Source organism: Mustela lutreola, chromosome 8, assembly GCF_030435805.1.
Source record: "Mustela lutreola isolate mMusLut2 chromosome 8, mMusLut2.pri, whole genome shotgun sequence".
In the NCBI taxonomy this organism is placed as follows: domain Eukaryota; kingdom Metazoa; phylum Chordata; class Mammalia; order Carnivora; family Mustelidae; genus Mustela; species Mustela lutreola.
In genome coordinates, this window is record NC_081297.1 from 138341061 (window position 1) to 138362861 (window position 21801).

Sequence of the window (21801 nt, forward strand, 5' to 3'; positions counted from 1 at the left end):
CTCTGCCTACTTGTGATCTCTGTCTGTCAAATAAATAAATAAAATCTTTAAAAAAAAAAAAAAAAGATACAGAGAGAGGGTGCAGAACTTTAAGCCAGATAATAGTACTTACATTCACTTCCTCCTCGCTCTCAAGAAGATGGTTACAAGAGTCATCCTAAGATAAAATCCACCCAGTGCACAGCGGCCCGAGACACCTCCCACCCCTTCCTTCTCCCATCCACGTAGAAGCCTTCCTCCCGGCCCCTTCTTCCCTGAGAAGTTATTTTCTGGGGCAGCTCACCGTAGATCCTGTAAACTTGTCCTCCCAATTTTACCTAGCAGGAAGTGGATGGGAGGTCCAGAAGGATCAAGCCGGCTGGGACAGCTCCCCACGGCAGGACCCATATATGCCCTTCCCCATCAGAAGGGAACGAGGCAACACACGCTCTCCCCTCTTCTGCAAGATGGCTGCCAATGCCCGCACGCAGCATGGCGACACCAACAGTCCTTTCCGGGATTCCTGTTTCAATGGCCACATCTAAATCTCACCATGAGAAGAATGCTTCTTGCAGTGCCATGCTTCCGAGGGTGGCACCACGCGAGACAGCCAGGTCACGGAACTGATCCCAGAACTCCGTCACCCATCCGAGAGGCGTGGACATAAGCTGCCTCACGGGGCCCAACTCTCAGAATGCTCTATAAAGGACTCAAATTCAGAAAAGGCAAAAAAAGTTACAAGCTCTCTTGTGCTCGAAACGGGGCTGGGTTTTATGGATCATCAAAGCCCGCTGGAAAGCCTCTTGGGAGCGAGAGAGAAGATTCCTTCTAACCAAGCAATGCCTCTCTGGCTTTGCAAACTGTGGTGTAACAACCCCATAAACAGCAAGTGGAATTGGATATATGGCAGCTTTTAGCCTCAAATGCAGATGGCAAGTGTCAAAGGAAGGAGCTTTGTGCGCGAACAGGACAGGGAGCAGGGAGACGACGTGTCCCAGGCGCCATGAACTGCAACGAACCACAGGCTGTGGAGGAAGGAGACCCCTGTGCAAGGAAGACCTGAAGTCTTGTTCTCTTCGCCCCAGGGACCAGCACCACGCCTGGCACACAGCGGTTGATGCACGCTCCCTAAATGAGGGAGCGAAGGAAGGACACGCAGCAAAGCCACATCGATGACCCACAGCCCCTGGAAACACTGATCCGGCTGATGGGAACAAGGTCAAGATCTACTTAACAGAGAAGTGAGATCTCAGTGCAGCCTGCGCACCTCCGAGAAAATGTCTGGACGTACATGTATACTTACTTACACTATACTAAGTACATAAAAGGGAGCTAAAGACTCCAAAACCTTTCAGTGTATGGGGTGAGGGTTTTCAGTTTGTTTGTTCCGTAGCTTTTTTATTTTTTTCTTGCCACTGCGAGTTACTAAGACAAAACAAAAAGGAGCCTCTAGAAACATTCTTGGCCTCTGCCCCTGTGAACCTTTTTTGAAATCAAAATACAACTCACGAAAGCAAACCCACAGAGCTATCACGGACTCCCACTCATGCCATGAAAGATGTAAGAGGTCTGGGGGGTGTACGTCCACATCGCACGGCAGGGCAGCAGTGAGCTGCCGGCAGATCAGGACGAGCAGGCGACAGAGGTCTCCAGCATGACCAGGACACAGCCCCACCCTGGGGGTGGCGCTCCCCCAGGCAACTCCGCTGCCAACCTGCTCCGAGTTTCCAGCGAACGCACAGCTCAGGTCAAACATTCACACTCCCTGGAGGACTTTTAATTGAAAAATCACACCGAACATGTCACGTGCCAGATCCAAATGCTCACCGGGTACCAGACACTAGGAATAAACCCCATCGAACATCCAATGAGGCATTCTGCCTTCATCACTCTGGGGAGATAATTTCTAGAGTGCTGACTCTGAGCGATGGTGTTTGATCCTTACGCGGGAGGTGGGAATAGATCGTGGACCTTGTGAGGAGGGAAAATAAAGCTCAGGGAGCTGTATGGGCTGGGTTGTGTCCTCCCAAAAAGAGACGTTGAAGTCCTACGCTCCAGGACCTCAGGATGCGACTGTAATTGGAAAGAGGGTCTTTAAAGAAGAGTCCAGTTAAGATGAGGTCATTGGGGTAAGTCCTAATGGAATAGGACTGGTGTCCTCCCAAAACAGGGGAAATCCAGACACTGAGCTGCACACAGTGGGAAGACGATGTGCCGACACACGAGGAGCAATCAGCCGCGTGACCGGAGCAGCGACAGCCAAGGACCGTCAAGGATCCAGCAAACCCCACCCATAGAAGAGGCGAGGCAGGACCCTCCCCTAGAGTCATCTGAGCACAGCCCTGCAGACACCCTCAGGTGGCCTGACTCCAGACTCCACTTCGGGAACCGTGCAGACACTGCGCTCCTGTTGTTTCGGGGCCCCCCGACTGCTGGTGCTCAGTCACGGCAGCCCCAGGAAGCCCATACAGAGGCGGGAAGCCCTCGCCCAAAGCTGCGCCGGCCAGAGCTGCAAGTTACAAGAAACCGTGCTCTGCCAACACTTCTCCCTGCTGGGTCCCAGTCTCCCAGGGGCTGTGACCGGCTTTCCATAAAGACGATCTCTAAATCCGTGCCCGCAGTGGCCCCCTGGCACACAAAGGGGCCCTACGATGTGGATGGAGTTTTCCGAACTTCACCCTCCTCCCAGGAAACGGACCACGTCCCGCTGCAGAGAAGTCTCTGGATGGGAGTTGAGCAGCATCTGGGCAGGGCATCTGGGGGGTTTTGAGAGGAGGAGATGATCTGACAAGCAGCTGCCTACTACTCCGCCCATCTTTCAGCCGCAACGTTCCGTGACAAGCACCCGCAGACCGGAGGACGAACCACCCCAGCCACATTAAAACAATGATTAACACAGGAGTGAGAACAGTGACAGCCACTCGGCAAGGAGAGTCACGGGTTGGCTCATCACATGCGCAGTTTAAAGATGAGCCTTGCGTGTGAATGGTAAGTAGTTTCAGAAACCACAGTGGCCCTTGGGGGACTTGGGTCGAGCTGACTCCTAAAACCCCTCACCTGCAAACTCGGCTGCCTGAGACACAAAATACGGGGTGAGGAGATACTCTCATACACACACACCAGGCCGGGCACCGGCCACGTTCCAAGCCACGTGGTCCACCTGCTCCGAGGGACAGAGGACAGGAAACCGGCTCCAGCCACCGGCTGTTGGGCAAAGGGGAGACTCCTGGCCCAGGACAGCCTCCTTCCCTGCTCTCTAAAAAGTCCTAAAACTTGTTTCACAACCACAGTCCACCCTCTGGGAATTTCGGGGAAGTTGTCACTGGAACCAGAGCCGCAGTGGCAGCCGCGGGTAAGAAAGGGAAAGGTCCAGATCCCACCAGCCCATCCCAAGCGTTGCTAGCCAACCCACAACCAGTTCTCACCAGTACACGGCCCTCCCTCGACTCCCATTAACGGTTAAAGTATACCCAAACAACAAACGGAGTCAAACTCACGGCCCTGCAATGGTTGGTCTGCATTTGCGCAGGTGAATCTATTACTAATTTGTGTTTTAAACAAGGTGTATACAGCAACGTTATTTTTCAAAACTAACCCATTCACAAAACAGAAACAACCGATGCTGTTATGGGCTGAACTGTGCCCCCCACCCCCACCCCACCAAATTCATAGGGGGAAGGCTTAACCTCCGATTCCCCAGAGACTGGCTGTATTTGGGGACACAGCCTTTAAAGAGATGGTAAGGTTAAATGAGGTCACTAGGGTGGGCAGAGCCCTGATCTGATATGACTGGTGTCCTCACAGGAAGAGGAGATTGGGACAAGAGAGACACAGAGGGAACATGTGAAGACACAGGGAAACAACCATCGACAAGCCAAGAGAAGCCTCCAAAAAAACAACCTTGCTGAGACCCTGAACTTGGACTTTTAGCCTCTAGACCTGCAGGGCAATGAACGTGTTGTGTAAGCAACCCCCTCCGCCCCCACACCATCTGTGGTCCTTTGCTACGGCAGCCCCAGCAAAATGATGCACATGAAATTCTACATTTTCTCATTTCTTTTCTTTAATCACATAGCAATGCTCTTTAAAAAAAAAAAAAAATCACAAAATATACTACATCAGGGATATTTTTTTCTTTTTTTGACCATTTCCTTAAAAGTCTTGCAATTACCAAAGCAGGAAACAGAAGGTACCACTAATGTCTCCGTGTCACTGGACAGATGGGTATCAAAACAGTGCAAGTGCTGGCCGGTAGGGAGTGTAAGGGAAGCCTACCCTGGAGAATAAAAGGGTTTAGAGAAGAGACTTGTGGTGGGTTTGACCGAACTTTTAAGATCTTCATGCTAATCTTCCCACAGAGCATCTGGAGGTTCCTGCTAGCCCAGCCTCCCCACTTTCTGAGCCATTCAAATAGGACTGATTGCTTCTCCCCTAACCCGTTCCAGGGCTGTGGTCTCAACCCCTCTAACCAGATCACGACCAAGACTTCCGCCACATCTACTGGGGAAGAGCCGCTCTCCCTCGGCTGCAATGGGGCGGTGGTTAGAATGTATGGCTGAGGACCAGCCTGCCTTCCCATGGGGTCACTGCTGGAGAACGAAGCCAGCACCCAAGACAGCAGAGCTGAGAGAAGACAGAGCAATGACTTCCTGAGTGGATCCAACACAGCCTGATGCTTTCCTCTTTTTTCATTACCTGAGCAGATAAAGTCCTTCCTTTTTTTTTCACTAACATCAGTATGAACAGGGTTTCTATCATTTATGTCTCAAACAGTCCTCCCCGAGCCACTGAGGCACTCGGTATACATGGTCACGTCTCGCTTCATGCACAGAAGTTTCATCAGAATGTGAACTGTGTTTACATTTGACTAACATCCATATAATTTCAAGGGTGCTTAATCGGGAGTGCCATGTATGAGCTCTAGGAGACACTGATGTCCCTGAAATTCTAGGGGGGAAGAAATATTTAGGTGCATAAAGGTCCGTGGGAGAAACCAACTGAGAGACTGTCCACTCCAAACTTCAGTACTTAGCACAAGGATCCAGCTCGTTTTGAATTCTGAAATCTGAAAAATTTGCACCACCTTGCCTATTTTTAGGCTGACATCTGAAGTTTTCATCATAAACTCACTTCTAAGGACAGAATTCCCGGCATATTATAAACAGTAACACTTTAAAATAAAACTTTCACATCACATTTTTAAAACAGAACCTAACCATCTGAGACCCATCATTCATTTTAAATATTCAAGAGCAAGTTATGTTTTTGAGATCTGAAAAATGTATATCATTCCTTAGCATGAGGAAGGGGCCCAGATGTCCTGTTTCCAACCCCAAGTGTAAACAGGTGAGAGAGTGTGCAATGGGGTGCCTTGTGGCCGTGCCTGCATTAGCAGAAGGTTCCCACCCACCCATTTCCAACAGCTCCTCTCTTTGGGGCCCTCTGAAGGGTTTGGTACTCAAGAGCAGTGTCCCAGGGGAGACTGGTGCTAGGTAAGAGTTGCGCCTTCATAAACAAGGTGGGGTCCGGGGGAATGACTGGGAAAATGGAAGGAGGATCCGTGGACCTGGGAGGGATGGTCTCCGAGACGTCCAATCAATTTCAGAGGATCCCTATTTGAGACTGAAAATCTGAAAACCGATTCCCTTAAAACCAGCCACACCTACATCCTCTGTGGAAAGGCTTCATTCCTGTATCCCCAGGGGTACGTACATACCAGTGTCAAGACACCTGGGCCGGTGGATTACGGGACAGAGATTAAGAGGGTATGTTCTACAGACCGAACTGGGTTCCAGTCTCTGGCTTTACACTTGGGCAAAACCCCCATCTCTGCACCTCAGTTTCCCCATGGGTCAAACGAACTGCGCAGCTGAGCAGGGTTAAAAGTCATCACGCGTGGAAAACGTGTCTCCTATTCACCAAAGAAGCACTCAATGGATATTTGCTACAATTGTTACCCTCATTATTGCTGGTACTATTATTTTAAATACTCTGTAGCACAGCTTGCTAAGGAAGAGACCTCTACTATCCCACTGACCGGGTCGCATCTCCTTTTCCAGGCAGAGGGCCAATTCCAAAGAAGAGAAAAGAGCGAGGTGGACAGAAAGTTCCGGGGAAATGGCCCCAGGTGATGAGTGGGTTAGGGTTTGCCATGATGTTCAAGGTCTCTGCAAGCTTTCTGAGATCTCTCGACAGGGCTGGAAAGACAAAGCTTGTGGCCCCTTCCTCTGCTCCCCCGTCCCTGGGAGCCATCTGTCTCCTTATTCTGCCAAGCAGAAGCACCATAAGTCCGAAAGTCCGGGTGAAGACCCCATAGTGATGGAGAGAGGAGAAAGAGAAAGGGAAGCATTAAATAATAACACAATTACAATAGCTCATACTTACCGAGTGCCTTCAGTGTACGGCTGTCCTAAGCATTACACACACATTAACAGATTTAATCAGCTCAAAAATGCTGTTTCAATAGGAGCCATGGATAAATCCAAGCAGAACAAAAAGGGAAATCTCAATCCGGAAGAGCCAGAGAAAGCATCCCTTGGTGTGTATTAAGTCAGACCACCCCTGGAAGAGCAGCAGGGCTTCATGAACCATGAAACCAACGTCATGCCAAGTGCAAGTCTATAAAGTGTGGCTGGTGCCTGGATCTCACACACCCTCTGATAAGCCCGGGGTTCATCCATCACTCTTCCGTGATCTGCTAAGCAAACCTATTCGTGCAGCACAGTGTCTGGCTTACAACGGCAGTGTGATAAAAACCGAAACGGACCCCCAAGTACTAGAGGCAATCCTAAACATCCAAGAGAAACACGCCGGTTATCTGAAAGAGTGGCTCTGGGCGCTGGGGCTGAGTTTCTGTCCAAGTTCAGCCATCCTCCCAGACCTCCCCACCACGGATAATCTCTCAATCCACCCCAAACACCACTCTGCAATGGTTCTCCCGAGGACGTCCGATGGGTGTGAAGCCCAGTTAAACAGAAACCACGGTCAACGACTCCATCAGCACCGAGGGACCAACAGCACAGCCAGGAAGAATCCCCTTGAGGGAAAGGGATGACCTTCTCCGTCAGGGTTTAAAACGCCGAAGGTGAGAAGAAAGATGAGGCTGAAGATCCAAGAAAATGGGGAGAGCAGAGAAATGCAACATTAAGGTGGCAGAGAGAAGAGGGTACGATGAGATGAAGGCACCACAGCGACATCCAAGAAGGACGAGACAAGGGAAGCCTCGGGGAGACAAAGGTTCTTTTTTTTTTTTAAAGATTTTATTTATTAATTTAACAGAGAGAAATCACAAGTAGATGGAGAGGCAGCCAGAGAGAGAGAGAGAGGGAAGCATGCTCTCTGCTGAGCAGAGAGCCCGATGCGGGACTCGATCCCAGAACTCTGAGATCATGACCTGAGCCGAAGGCAGCGGCTTAACCCACTGAGCCACCCAGGCGCCCGAGACAAAGGTTCTTCAAGCTCTGTCCCACCGAACTTCAACGCTGAGCCTGGAGGGTCCGGGGAAAGGCAGGTCTGGGTCTGGAGAGGTGGCAAGGGCCCCTTGTCCACTTTCATCTTCTCCACCTCTACCCGCACGTTGGTCACACTGGTCACGGGCAAGGGGGCATGCACTCTTCAGGCGCGGGAATCCCTCAGAAACTAATCCACGCCTATGTCCCAGCAGGACACTGGAATCCCCCCCCAGTTCAGCAAGAAAGGGCTTGTATTATGCCTGGACAGCAAATGAAATCCCAAATAACCACCACTGCCACGGTACAGGGAGCAGACAGGCTGGTCCAGCGTGCGGTAAAACACCAAAGATTCCCCGCACCCACCCCCCGGGCCCATCCTAAGATGCTCTCTTCCGCGGAAGGGCTCGCGCGCTCTGGCCCGGCAGCCAGCCTGCAGCACCGAGTGTGCAACGCGAGGTGCAGGAGCAGAAGCCAGCACGGGGCCCAGGTGCAGTTCAGCGCCTGTATCGGAAAAACCCGGCAGGAAGGCTGCCGGAGCTGGGCCGTGCAGGAAAAACAGAGGCGTCCTAAGGCAGACAGAGGGAAAGAGCTTACCACGCAGGAGAGGTATGTGCACAGCATGGCAGGTTTGGGGGAAAATGACCAGTAAGAAAAAGAAAAAACAAAACACTGGAGGGTCGGCACTGAGGATGCGGCTGCCGACAAAGCCAGGAGCCAGTTCCTAACAAGCTTTATGTGTCCTGATAAGAAAGCTGGAAGTTTTCCAGGGGCCAAGTGTGAGCCACTGAGCGTAAACACACAGAACATTCTAGAAAAGCCCTTGTTCTTTAAAGATTAAAAATAAAGGCTCTCCTATCTGCGAGGGATCAGGCTAGCCTACTCGAAAACCTCAGTTATCCAGAATGGCTTCTGCAGCAGTTCTGAAAAGGGGGGTACTGCCAGCTCCCAGCAAGGCCGTCCTCGGGCAGAGAAACACCACCAGCCCTGGCAAATTCAGCGCAGCTTCACTTTTACGGTATATCTGGAGCCCAGATGTCCAAGCTCTGGCCGTTTTGCTCTCAGCCCGCCGCAGGCGCTCTGGGAACCACTCGTGAGGAAAAGAACTGTCTCTATCATGACCCTTACTGAGTGTCATCCAAGGCTAGGAAGGAGACTGTTCTGTAACCCTGGGCTTGTTGAAACAACCCCCCCCCCATAAAAGCCCAAGCCCCATCCTCACGCCCAGCCTCACCAAGGGAAAGAGTGCTCTTTCAAGAACTGCTGGTACTTTCACAAGCAAACTTTATTCCAATGAAGCCGCTTTCCAGCGAGCAATGAAGATCATCTCAGATTTCTGTACCGAGGATGGGAGTCAGAGAAAAGTTCAGAAGCTCCCCTCAGCTTCCATCCTCACCGTACCCATTCTCGCCCAGCGGTCTTCACAGCTTCATGCGTGAACCAAGGAGCCTCTTCGACAGCCTCCGAGCTTCTACCTCTCCCCACTCCAGTCTGACCCCAATACTGCTATTAGGCTCATCTTCCTAAAACAGAGTTGTTGGGTTTTTTTTTGTTTTTTTGTTTTTTTAAGATTTTGTTTATTTGAGATAGAGAGAGAGAGCACAAGTGATGGGGAAAGGCAGAGGGAGAGGGAGAAGCAGGCTCTCCACTGAGCAGGGAGCCTGACTCGGGGCTTGATCCCAGGACTCTGGGATCATGACCTGAGCCGAAGGCAGATGCTTCAGCGACAGAGCCACCCAGGAGCCCCTAAAACAGAGCTTTGAATACACCATCCTCCTGCTCAGAAGCTGCCCTGCCTCCCAAGAGCCCGCAGCCCCTAACCGAGCTTGCCAAGTTCATCTCCAACTTCCTGCCAACAGAAACCCACGCTGGTTATTCCTGTAACCCAGAAATACCTATTTGTCAACCTAACCCAGCCCCTCGACCTCCCTGTAATTCTTCTGTTCCAGTTTTAACCATCCTGAGTCCAAAGACCCAACTCAAATCCTACCTCCACCGAGTTCATGCAGCTAGACTCCGGCCTCGGTCTTCCCATCCAGCCTCGATAATCCCCAGACATTCACGGCAGCGCAGCACGCCTTCTGCTCCTGTTCTGAACCGTTCGTTGGAGTCTTCTATTGTTGCTTAACTTAGAACACAATCTTTCAATCTCTCCAATGACGCTTCTTGAGGGCAAGGACAGCAGGCTTTAGAGTTCATCTAATGATTGATTACTTTAGGATTCCTAAGTGCTAGGAGTGTAGCAAGACATACCCACAGGTACACGGAAGGGCAGACCTAGCCACGGTGCTTAAGAAGCTGACCCACAAGTAAGGGAATAAGAAACATGTCGGGACACTAACAACGTCAAGCTGTAGAGGAAAAGCAGAGTCTTCAGGGGCAATGCCTCCTCTCATGCTGTTCTTCCATCTCCTGTTCACTAAGACCCAGAGGGAACATTCTCTTCTTGGACTCCCTCAAGCAGAATGCCACCCAACACTGTGCCCACTGTCCTTCATTCGTGCCTTTATTAGCATCCACTGCCCTCACCGAGACAAAGCTACCAATGGTGGAAGGTGATCTCACCTCTGGTTTCCAATGTCAAGAGGAGACCTGCACACCGCGAGAGTTCAGTGAATGCTGCCTGAGTTGTGGTGGCTGAGTGGATGTAGAACGAGTGAAGGAAATGCCATCGAGGATATCCGGAGTGCCTGGGGCCTAGAGGCAGGAGAGATGCTGAGCGGACAGAGAAAGGAGGGAGGATGGAGGAGTCTGATCCAGTAAACGGAGAAGCAGCATCAGAACCAAGGAGGAAAACAAGGGACATTTTTAGGCAGCAGCCCATAGGCCAGCACTAGAGAAGACCTGCAGAGTCCTAGGGCAGATGATGAGTGTAGACCGTGGGGAAGCTAAGCTGACGGCCAGTGAAGATAGGTGGGGAAGCCAGGGCAAGGCCAGTACTGAGACAGCAGACTGAGCGGAGCCCTGGCCCCAGGCTTCATGGCCGTGTGAGCCGGGCAAGACTCAGCTTCCACACCCGGCAAGTGGGAGAGTAAGAGCACCCACTGCCCAGCATGCTGCAAGGCTGGCACGACACGAAATGATCCAATGGAAGAGAGCCAGGCACGGAGGAGGGGCTGAGGAACACACTTTTGGGCGTGGAACAGGCTGATGTAGAGCGACTGAGGGAAGGGACAGATACTTAGAAATCACACGTGGGAGAGGGCACAGCCACGGGCCACATGGGGAGGTCGGGAAGCTCGGGTTCTGGTCCTGCCTCCTCTCCGGATCATTCTGTGCCTCCCTGAACACAGCAGCCACAGGTGTGAAAGGAAGGTGCTGGGCCGATGGGGTCCAAGGTCTCCTCCAGCCCTGGAGGGGTCTCCATACGACAGCTCTGCCCCTGTGGCAGAGAACATCACACATGTTAAAGCCCAGGGGGGAGGGATTCATGAAAACAGAGAAAGAACAGACACCAAGATGGTGGTGGAGAGGTCTCCCGGAGGAGACAGAGGGCGCCAGCCTTCCCTAGCTTTCCCAAGCTCTCCTCCTCCTCCTCCTCCTCCTCCTCCTCCTCCCAGGGAGCCACACGCCCCAGCTCCCCGCAGGTCACTCCACAATCACCCTCCCCAGCGCTGGGAAGAGCATCAGCAACCATCCACGCTTTTCCAGGCCACCTGGCTTGTAGGTTTGACAGGCTGTAGGGCACGCCCATTTGTCTGGTGCCAGAAGAGTCCAAATCCCCACAAAGTGAGAGCAAAGGAAAGCAGCCAGGCCTGCGGGGACTGCACTCCCCTCTGCCTTGTTACAAAGCCATCAGCATTTGAACCACAACAGTGACCCCGAAGAGAATTCAGTTTGCTGACCTGAAATGTCCTTCTCATTTCTAAAATAACATCTTCCTGGAGCGGCCTCCAGTCTGTACGTCCACGGGTGTTCACGCACCCTCCCTCTCCCAGCACCTCCCCTTCCCTCAAGAGGAGCATTGCAAACACTTGCTCCGTGTGGCCACACTCCTTATTTCGCGCAGACCTACTAAGCACAGGGCGCCGTGCCTGCAGGCAGCGGAAAAGCCCTATCGGGCTGATCACTCTGCCTGTGCACCTCCCTTGGCTCCGGAGACAACCAGGAAATGCCATTCCTCAGATGAGCGCTGACATCCATCAAGGAGGCTAGCATATTAAGGATCTAAGCAACTGTTCTGGAAACAAAAGGTGAGGGGAATGTTTCCTAGGAGCCACGGAAATGTTAACCTTATTCAATAATAAAATAGGTGACCGATGTATTCAAGGCAATCCCTAACCACACACAATCACACTGGAGAGCCCATGATTCCCAGCTGGGTTTAAATTAACAAACAAACAAACAAACAAAACAACAACAACAACAAAAACCAGGAAAAAAGAAATGCTCACATGTCTATGTTCTGTTGTAAATCCCTCTAAATTCTACCGCTTCTTCCGTGGAAAGATCAGCAAGCCCTTTCTTCCCGACTGGCCTTGGTACTTCAAACAAGGGCCACGTGAAGAGCAAACCTCTCCCAGTAGCCAGAGCTCCGTCTCCATCTGCATTTGCTGCCCGTCCAAAGCGCAGCCCCATAATGCGAGGAGAGAGGCTAAAATGACTGGTGCTGTGGGCACTTTCCATTCCAGCCCCAGCCTGTGATTATCTACAACTCCAGGTTGCCCCAAATTACGTCTGGAGCCTCAAACGCCTTACATTTGATGTCACTCTTCGAACAAATTCTTTTCTGGAAACTTTCGTAAGAGATAAAGGAACAAAACCCCAAAAAGCCCTACATATCTCAGCTGCAGCGAAGGAAGAGCCAGCAGGCTCGCAAGATTCCGAATGTCTCCTCCGTTTATCCCGTCTCCTGTATACCTACGCGCAGAAGCCGATTAATTCCATGTCTCCGCAATTATGAAAGCTCAGAATCCTAGAAACTCTTACCTAATTTTTTAAAAAAATTTTTAAGGATTTTTAAACTGTATATGAGAAAGAAAGAGACAGAGAGCCAGAAAGCATGCAGGAGTGGTGGGGAAGGGCAAAGGGAGAGGGAGATGCGGACTCCCCGCTGAGCAGGGACCAGGAGAAGTGGGACCCAGATCCCAGGACACTGAGATCAAGACCTGAGCCCAAGGCAGACGCTTAACCGACTGACACACCCAGGAGTCCCAATATCTAATTTCACTTTTTTTTTTTTTTAAAGATTTTTTTTTTTTAAAGATTTTATTTATTCATTTGACAGAGATCACAAGTAGGCAGAGAGGCAGGCGTAGGGTGGGGGAGGAAGCAGGACCCCCGCTGAGCAGAGCCCAATGCGGGGCTCGATCCCAGGACCCTGAGATCATGACCTGAGCAGAAGGCAGAGGCTTTAACCCACTGTGCCACTCAGGTGCCCCCCCCGCAATTTCACTTTTTAAACCACTTCTGTTCTTGATATATTCTTAGAGGTAGAAACTCAGTAGGGGCAGTTTAGGAGCTCGGGAAGGTGAGGGCTATCCCCAGAAAGAAAAGCAGTTAAACAAGTAAATCTCCCTCCAAGTAATGGGGAAGTAAGGGAACACTAGGTACTGGCTAGTGGTTATGGAAGTTGATATAACTACCAGACTTCTTTCAGTAACACAGTTCCATATTAGGGTCCCTGGCAGGTGAATGTGGGGATTTATATGTTAAAACATTTAAAAAGTTTGTATTAAAAAATCCTAGGTTTCAGGTAATGGATAAGACTCCCAAAAGCATCCATCACGATTGTCTTAATCAAGTAATTTGAAATACAATAAAGGAACTAGCTATTAAATAGAGCCTTTTATGAATCCCTTCTGTAAAGTAAGAATCTTTTGTACCCCAATTACTTATCTTAAAGTGTTTGCCTTTAAAATCAGATTTGAGAAGCCAAATTCTGCTAAAATAGGGCACTCCTATACTTAGCATCAATATTGAAACACTAACGTCAAAAACAACAACAACCCTCATGTCTACATTACACTCACTTTCACTCTCCTCTTTCCAATAAGCACTGCCCTCTATAGCCAGGAGATCAATGCCTGAGTAGTGAGAATGCTTCTTTCTAGAACACAAATGTGGAGGCATAAAATTAAATTGGTTTTCATTTTTCCCAACTTATGCATCTACACGATTGCTTTTCTGCACCCATTTTTTCTTCCAAACATCCCTCCCTCACACTCAACCAAGAACTTGCCTCCCAGGTAAACCACACTCCACCTCCCCTTTCCACGATAGAGTCCAGAGTTTGCAAAATCCCCAAGGGTCAACTAGAAACAATCAAAATTTTCAGCATTGCTTTTTATCACGACGTACTTAATTCTCAAGTAGTTCTCAAAGAACAGGTAACATCAAAAACAACTTGTTCTCATATTATTTATGAAGTTAGCAGGCAAGTCTAAATGCTTATGTGTGAATGGCCTAATATATCAGAGAGAGAGATCAGAGAATCTATAAGCAACACAGCAAAGACTTGTGCTTCTTTTCTTCAGCATTGTCTACCTGTGGTATTTTGTATTTCAAAGCAGAGTATACCTGTGAACTGGTCAGGCCTCTTCCCATTTCAGAGCTAGAAATCCTAAACAATGGGGGCTTGGCCACTAACTTAGGCAAACCCATTCCCTCTCTGGGCCCTAAATTCCTAGTTGCAAGGTACAGAGCTGATGTATAGACTCAATGCCTGAAGCCCAGAGAGGTCAAGCAGTATTCTAAAGTCACACAGCAAGTTAGCAGCAGATGATGCAATCTAGACCCAAATCTCCTGATTTTACTTAAATCACCCTGCCTCCCACTCAACGCAAGCAATGATACAGGCAAACAAACAAACAAACAAACAAATATATTGTGCCCTGGGGCTCAGTGCTACAGATGATACTCTCCTTTCTCCCTAACATCCTTCAGCAGTTACAGTGTCTCGTCTCTTCTCCACTATAGTTTTCTCACCCCACAACACACACACACACACACACACACACACACACACTCATCCTCATCATTCAACTCTTCCTTTTCCAACAGCAAAGAAAGTTTAGACTAGAAGTGAACTGATTCAAGTACGAGAACCTCGTTCTAGTACTAAACGCGGCCATAACTCTGCCCAGAAGCCGATCTGACAAAATGGAATTTGTTCTCAGAGAGAAGGACTTTTCCCCCATACTGTATCATTTGTCAAGTAACATTGTCATTTCTCCTACTGCAGCAGAATCACAGAATGAAAGCCCCAGATGGAATGCACATACACACCAGGGCGGACGTACGGTTGATAAGGGACCCTTTCTTTATTTGCATTCTAACCGTTTTTTTTAGAGAACTGGCCAAGTGCTCAATGTAGAAGGATAAAGGACAAAAAAGAAAATTCCTTTCCCTGTTTTTATTAACAATGTGGGATAAGCAACTAGTGCTCCTGGATCTTGTCCAGAAACCATTCTTGTCATGGAGCATGAAGCCAGTCCCCAGCATGGAACCCTATTAAATGATCTCCCTTGGAACACCAGGCTTCCCCTCTCCCAGCACACTTTCCAGCCACCTTAACTAACGACTGTTCTCCATAAACAGTACATATTTTAAGGTTTCCATACTGTTCTTTCTACCTGGGTCCCCCTTCCTCACTACTCCTCCAGCAAACTCGATCTCATCCTTTGCGCAGACCCATACAACAGCACTTAGCTCGTGATGATGGTTCATTCCCCGGACTTCCGCCTCCCTGAACGAAATGTGAAACCCCTGTAGCCTCCATGCGGAGCGCGGCACCTGCCACGTAATAGATGTTCACTTATTATTTGTCGTGTTAAAAGGAGAAACGTCTTCTAAAATACGCTGTAACTTTACTGGCTGCTGCCTACTGCCCTCCAAGAGTCAAACGTGCTCAGAGCGGAAGGGAGGGGCCGGAGGACCTCTCAATGTCAAATATATGGGAGGAGAGCAGCAAAGCCTCAACACCAGTTGCTGCTCCTGTGAGCTGTCCGTGTTGCTCAAGGCTGTCGGTGGCGGGGTGCCTGGAGCTCTCAGTCCCCTGGGACTTACTTAGCCCTCCCCAACCCCGACCTTGTATGTTCCTTACTCTTCGAGAACTCTGGCTCAAAGACCCCTTCCATTATCCACAGACCCTAAAGAAGACCGGAATTCTGCCTCAACTCCTTACTCGCCCTCTGGCACCTGGCTTCCCTGGAATTTACAAGACTTCATTCATGCCTTAGGACCACAGTATATATCTTTTCCGAGACCGGTTTTCACTAGTTGATGCTCAATGGTAAATTTAATAGTATTTTCCTGCTCCAATCTCTTACCCCTTGGCTATACTGTGCCTATGAGAATCAATCTATAAAGCTTTAATAGCAGAAATAAAGCTTTATGCTGACCATTTTCCTTAGACCACAACAATAGTTCCCTTTAAACTACCTAAATATGCACTACACATATGGGTAAAAGATCACCAATGTGTCTACCGGACCCCAGAGTTCAGGAAAATGTAATAACTCACGGAGGTTCACAGGTTCCAAACACTGAATCTAATTCTATATGCTGAGTTGGGGCTTTTAGAAAACTGTGAGTCCTAAATCTGTGACATCTGCCTTTTCTGGTGCCAGTATTCTGAACAGGGCAATCTCTTCTTGGACTCTGGCTGCTCACCTCTGGAGTCAGCTCTGATAAGATTTGGACACGTGGGTAAAGCCTGGGCAATGGGGCTTTGTTCCTCAGCAAAATAGAATTATCTTCCAATTCTGCTGAAAGAAACCTAGACGCTAACGATTTAATGCTGTTAAAAGTGCAGAGAGCCATCTGAGACAGAAGTGCATACCTGACCGTCAGAGGTTATATGTGCAAAAATACAAGGTATGTATTTTTAAAGGATGACAGTGAGAAATTTCAAGTTTGACAGAGTTGATTTTAGAGACCATTTATAATGGATGATTTTATGTGATTTTTATGAAGACTCTAGGTGACATGCCATCCAACACCCCCCCCCCTCCCCGCTTCTGATTACAAACCTTCAGGGAACACAAAGTTAGCACGGTCTTATGCCCAAAGGACAGACTCTGCAGGAGGTTCTGTCTCCCAAAAATGTGTAACCCTCATATGCTCAGAACTTTGCAGTTAACCAGTCCTGACTTGTCCAAAAGACAATTTAGATGTGATCAGGCTCATCGTTCAAGCATTTGGAATCCACTCATTCATGCAAGCTTACATCAAGTACCAAAAAGTCAAGTTCGTGAACCCTAAAGATAAACCACAGCCTTTTGTAACATGGGTCCTTGTGTTTTCTTCCTTGGTGGTGGAATAGAAGACTAGTCCCCCTAGTGTCCTACCACTGTAGGTGGCTGAAGGATGGAGACACTCCTGCATTCTGCATCCACGTTAAATAAAGCACAGCTCACGAACCCAGAACCCCAAGGAAACCTTCAGATACCCCTCCCCCGCCCCCCCACCGCAATGAGATGGAAGCTTGCTGGGACCTAGGAGGACACCAGAAAATCTGACCTTTCATTTCCAAGGCCCTTACAGTTCTTGTTTAAAAGCCAATGTGATCTGCATTACCTCACACCAGAAAGTTAACCCACTAGCAAACACACTTCACTACATGAAGGAAAAGGACCCACACCTGTCAGTGGACGACTGCCCACTCCGGAGTGATCCAACATTTGCTTTGAAAAATCTCCCTCTCCCACTGGGCCGATTTGTTTCCTGTCCTTGCTGCTACTTGAAAACCCACTAATGTCTAAATCTTGACGACTTCTGCCTCTCTGTTTCAATTAGTTTTCTTCCTGGTATAGAATTAACAGGGCCAGCCTCGATAAATGTGTGCTCTCCTCAAACAATTTTCACTGAAGTAAAACACTCTTGAAATATAAAGGTACACTAAGATGTGTGAAACCTTAAAGCCAGGTTTTGTTGTTGTGTTTAATCCCCAGTGAGGACGCATGCCTGTGAGTAATTCATTCATGCCACCCATTTGTGAGAGATGCAAAAAAAAAACACCACTTATTCCTTTCCCAATTTAGAACCTTCCCTTAAGTCTACCAAAGCTGACTCCTGGGGAGGGAAGACAAGAGAGGTAAAGAGAAAAATGAGCCTGAAGTGATTGCATCCACAGAGTGAATAAAGCACTTTGGGTTTCCACCTGTGTCGGAGAGGGACCAACCTGCATTTAGGGGAGGTGACCACCCCACCTGCTACCTCACATCATCCCCCACCCCACCCCCCACCAAGAAGGAAGCAGAAGCCTGAGTGCTCTCTTGGGGAACTTACATAAGACCCTGTAAAACTTCCTGTGACATTCACGGAAAATAGAAACTGCTATTTTGCTCCCTCAGGAGATCATTGTAATGGACTGAGTGACAAAATTCACGGATTCAGAGTTCAACAGAAACCTGCTCAACCGAGGTACATCAGCTCAGGGACAAGAAAAATCCATCCCCATTAAACAGGGTCACCGGGGGGATGGATTCAATGTAGAAAAGACAATCTGTTCCCTCCTAAGTGACCCATTTAAAATCAGATTGTTCCAGGGAAATCTCACAGGTTTAATAAATTTCAAACTGGCAAGGACAGCCTTGTAGGACTGAGGTTCCTTAAAAAGGGAAATGTTAAAGAAGGTAATAAAGCAATAAACAAAATAACTTAAAGATGCAGGAACTTAGCGGAGTCAGCCACTGCACCCTTCAGCGGCGAACGCCTGGATCGCTATACAGGGATCACTCATCTAAGCAGCTTCGTCTAACAGGACGGCCACTCTGCTTAGGTTCCCTCTCTACAGACAGCGCTGCCACCCAAACACTCTGTCCTACAGAGTAAGTAGAAAGCTCTGACCGCTCACCCTAAATCGCCTTGACTCTCTACCACAAGGAGCAAAGAAAACTTCTTCACAGCATCACACCAGGAAAGGCAGGTGAGGATCACCCAAGAGGGACAGCGGAAAAACACAGCAGGTCTCCCAAAACACAGGTGCCCATAACTCACAAACTGCGAGGACCGGGGTGGGGGGGTGGGGGTCGGGGGGGGGGGGGCGATGCGAGATGAGGGCACACCATCTCCCGCTGTTGACGGGAAACTCGTCCTTGTTTGCCCGGGGTTAACAGCCTCTGTGCCTAGGAGGGGGGCAGTCCCTGGGATGGGTCCGGGGGACATCAGAGACTTCTGGACTTCCCTCCGGCCTGTCCAGGGCTCCTGACCCAGGAGCTGGGGTTGTGCCCTCACAGAGGGTACCAGCTACAGGTTCGGAGAACTTGTCCCGCGCCGCTCACCAGGGCGCCCCCCGCGGAGGCTCTCAACCACCCCCGGGCTCTTACCTTGGCCGTGACTGCCGCCAAACACAGGGAGACCGCGGAAGAGCTGGGTGGCGCGGCGGCACAGCCGCCGCCTCCTACAAGGCGCAGGGGGTCCGGGTCGGGGTCGGGGTCCCAGCAGGCGCTGCCCTAGTTCAAGTGGCGGTGCCAAGCGCAGACTTCGGGGCGGTCCCCGGCTCCAAACGCTGCGAGGAGGGTCCGGGCCGCTCAAGCTGAGCACTGTCCCTTCTTCCTCTCCCTCCGGCGCCGCTGCCTGGAACTGATCCCTGCCCCAAGGACTCTTCCGAGCCGGGGGCGCCCCGCATGGGCAGGGGCCTGCGTCCGCCACGGGCTGGGTCCGGGAAGGGGGCGCTGAGGAGAGACGCCGGGCGGCCGCCTGGGCCGGCTCCACCTCCCGCGCTCCCCGCCGCTTCGCCCCTTCAGGGCAGGGCCTGCCCGTTCCCGGCCCCGCGAGGCAAGAGCAGCCGCGCCCCCAGCTTCGGGCGCCCGGTCTCCGCTCGGCGGCGGGGCAGCAGCGGTCCGACCGGGCCGGACGCCGAGCGAGGCGGTAGAGAGGCTGCAGCCGGCCGCGGCGCCCCCTCCCCCCGGGCCTGCGCCGCCCGCCCGCCCGCGGCTCCGCGGGAAGGAGGCGCTGGAGAGGGCCTCGCCCCGGCCTGGGGCGCGGGGCCGGGGGCGCGGGGGCCGGGGGAGGCGCCCCGGGAAGGTCACCGGAGCGGAGGCGGGGCGCAGAGCGGTGGGTGCGGGGAGCCGAGGCGGGCGGCCCCGCTGCCGCCGGGAGCGCTCGCCGGCCTCGGCCGCCGCCGCCTCCGAGACGCGCCGGCTTCCCCGAGCGCCCGGCGCTCGGAGCTGGGCGGCTGCTGCAGCGGCCGCCGGCAGCCGGGCGCCGCTGGCCGGAGCCGGCGCGCGATCCCCGCCTCCCGCGCCCGGTCAGGCGGGGGCTGCCGCGCGGGGGCCGGCAAGGGGGGCAGCGGGCGGGCGGGCGCTGGGGTCCGGGCTCCGGGCTGGCCCCGCCGCCGCGTGCCCAGAGCGCCGGGCTCGCTCAGCAGCTGCAGTGACTGTGTGTCTGTGTCATGTCTGTGCAGCTGGGGGGGACCGCGAGCCCGGGTCGGGCTCCGGGCGGGGGCGGGGCCAGCGCGCGCCTCGGTGCCCGCCCCCACCCCGTGACGGCGCAGCCGGCCAATGGCAGACGCCGCAGCCGCACGGACTTAGAGGCCTCCCCCGCCTGGGCTCCGCCTCCTCGCGCGAGGCTCCTCCCTTCCACTTCTCTGGCTGGCTCGCACGCGGGTGGAAGCAACACCCGGAGCCGGGATCCCGGCCGGGGTCCGGATGAAAGCGTGCAAGCTGGGAGCTCCCCGCCCTTCTCCCCCCCACCCCGGCCGCTCCCGGCCGCTCCCGGCCGCCTCGGGCTTGGCCAGCCTCGCGGAAAGAGGGGGAAGGGAAGAGGGACGGGTCTGCAGCTGCCGCTGTCGAGACGCCGGCAGGCTCGCAGGGCCGTGCAGCCTGTCCACTCCCCCATATACAAAACCGCCGTCGTGGGAAGTAGGAAGTTTCCCCGCCTCCACTTCTACTCGGGTTCGCCGCTTCTTTCCGAGGTGGGCAGGGTATGGGGAAGCCTGAGGCTGCGAGGAGCCACGATGAAGGGCTTTGACAGCATTATTTGCGGCTCTGTATCCAAGAATCCGGTCCAAGGCTCCCGGTTCTTTCGGGAAAACTGCATTTCTTTGCCACCACCACCACCCCCCCACCCCGCCCCGCGCGCGCGCACACACACACACACACACACACACACACACCCCTGCACGCACAACACGCCCCTCCCCGTTCTGATTTCATTCTTGCTCTTCTTCCTGGCACACGAGCCCCGCGCGCGACATCCCATTGAATGGACTTCCAGCCTCCCAAGCCCTAAAGCCGAGAGTGGGGCGCCGAGAGTCCTCTGAAGCTATAGAAGCTACGGAAAGAGTGGGTGAAATCGGCTGGGCAAGGGGGGCGGGGGTGTGACCGTGGAATGGAAGGAGGAGGCCTGGAGAGAAAAACCCAAAGGAGGGGAGAACAGGCCGGGAGAGGAGGAAGACACAGAAGGATGGGCAACTCTGACTGGGAGACCGGAGCTCCGGCGCGGGATCCAGCTCCCGTGTTTTTCCTCAGCTCGTCCCAGGGCTTCTGGGGTCCCCTTCCCCCCCACCCCACCCCGGGTCCCCACCCCTCCCCGGCCAGACGGGCACCGGGTCCCAGCCTCGCCTCCGCGCGCTTCTCTCGGCCCTAGGGCTTAGATGAGGCAAAGGGAGGCCCACCTTACTCTTGGAAGGGGCAGGGAGACGATGCAACAGCCCAGAGAAAGTGCGAGGAGGGGAGGTAGGGTGCTGCATAATGAAAGGGCGCCGAGCTAGGGCTGCGGTTCAGACCACACTCCCCAGAGGTCAGGCTGGGGGACCAAGGGTTTCGGAGGTTTGGTCCCCCACTCCGCTTGGGACCTGGCTCCCGCCAAGTAACCCCGCTCTCCGCCTTCAGCTCGACCCAACCGGGACCCTTCCGCCATACCCTACTTCCCTCCAGCCTCTTTAGGCAACGACCCCCCGCCCCAGTGCCCCACCCCCACTCCTCGTGCACCACCGCCCGGTCTCCCCCAGCTCCGGAGCGCTGTTTACCTAATCGCAGCCACAGACTGAGCAGAGGAGAATGCAAAAAGAAGGTAGCAGTTACACAGCGGCGTCCCCGGCGAAGAAGTAAAAAACGTTTGCCCTGGAGCTTCAGGATAAGTTCGCTGTGAAGCTGGGGTCCTGCTGCCTTATCTCCGCGGGGATGAGTCTCATCCTTCACGTTTGCAGGGATAGGAGATCGTATCTGGTTTTGATGTCACTACCGAGTCGGAGAAGAACGTTGTATGATAAAATATAATCTAATATCCTAGAGACCATTCAAGTGTCAAAGTTTAATGCCAATCCTTTTAGCTCGAACGCTGCTCCGTTCTCCCTCTGACGTGCAGCTCTGTTCTAGAACGCACTGAAAACAAGGGGATCATTTTTTATTTTTTGCGGGTCGACTGTCCATCCTACTCTTCCTCCTCCCCTACTCCAACCCCCGCCCTGGAACCGGGTAAAGTTAAA

At 52.2% G+C, this 21801-nt stretch overlaps 1 protein-coding gene across 2 annotated transcripts in view; it reads right to left on the bottom strand.

Annotated features, from left to right (window-relative positions):
* The window catches only part of LARGE1 (LARGE xylosyl- and glucuronyltransferase 1), a 526862-nt gene extending 505402 nt beyond the window's left edge, over nt 1–21460 (bottom strand). The window contains exon 1 of one of the 2 annotated variants that reach the window (XM_059186798.1): nt 21343–21460. The gene's annotated coding sequence lies outside the window, so the exon portion shown is untranslated. Of the gene's footprint in view, nt 1–18697; nt 19319–21342 lie in introns of those variants that run through there. The other variant, XM_059186795.1, reaches the window with a different exon arrangement.
* Nucleotides 21461–21801: the final 341 nt, after the last annotated feature.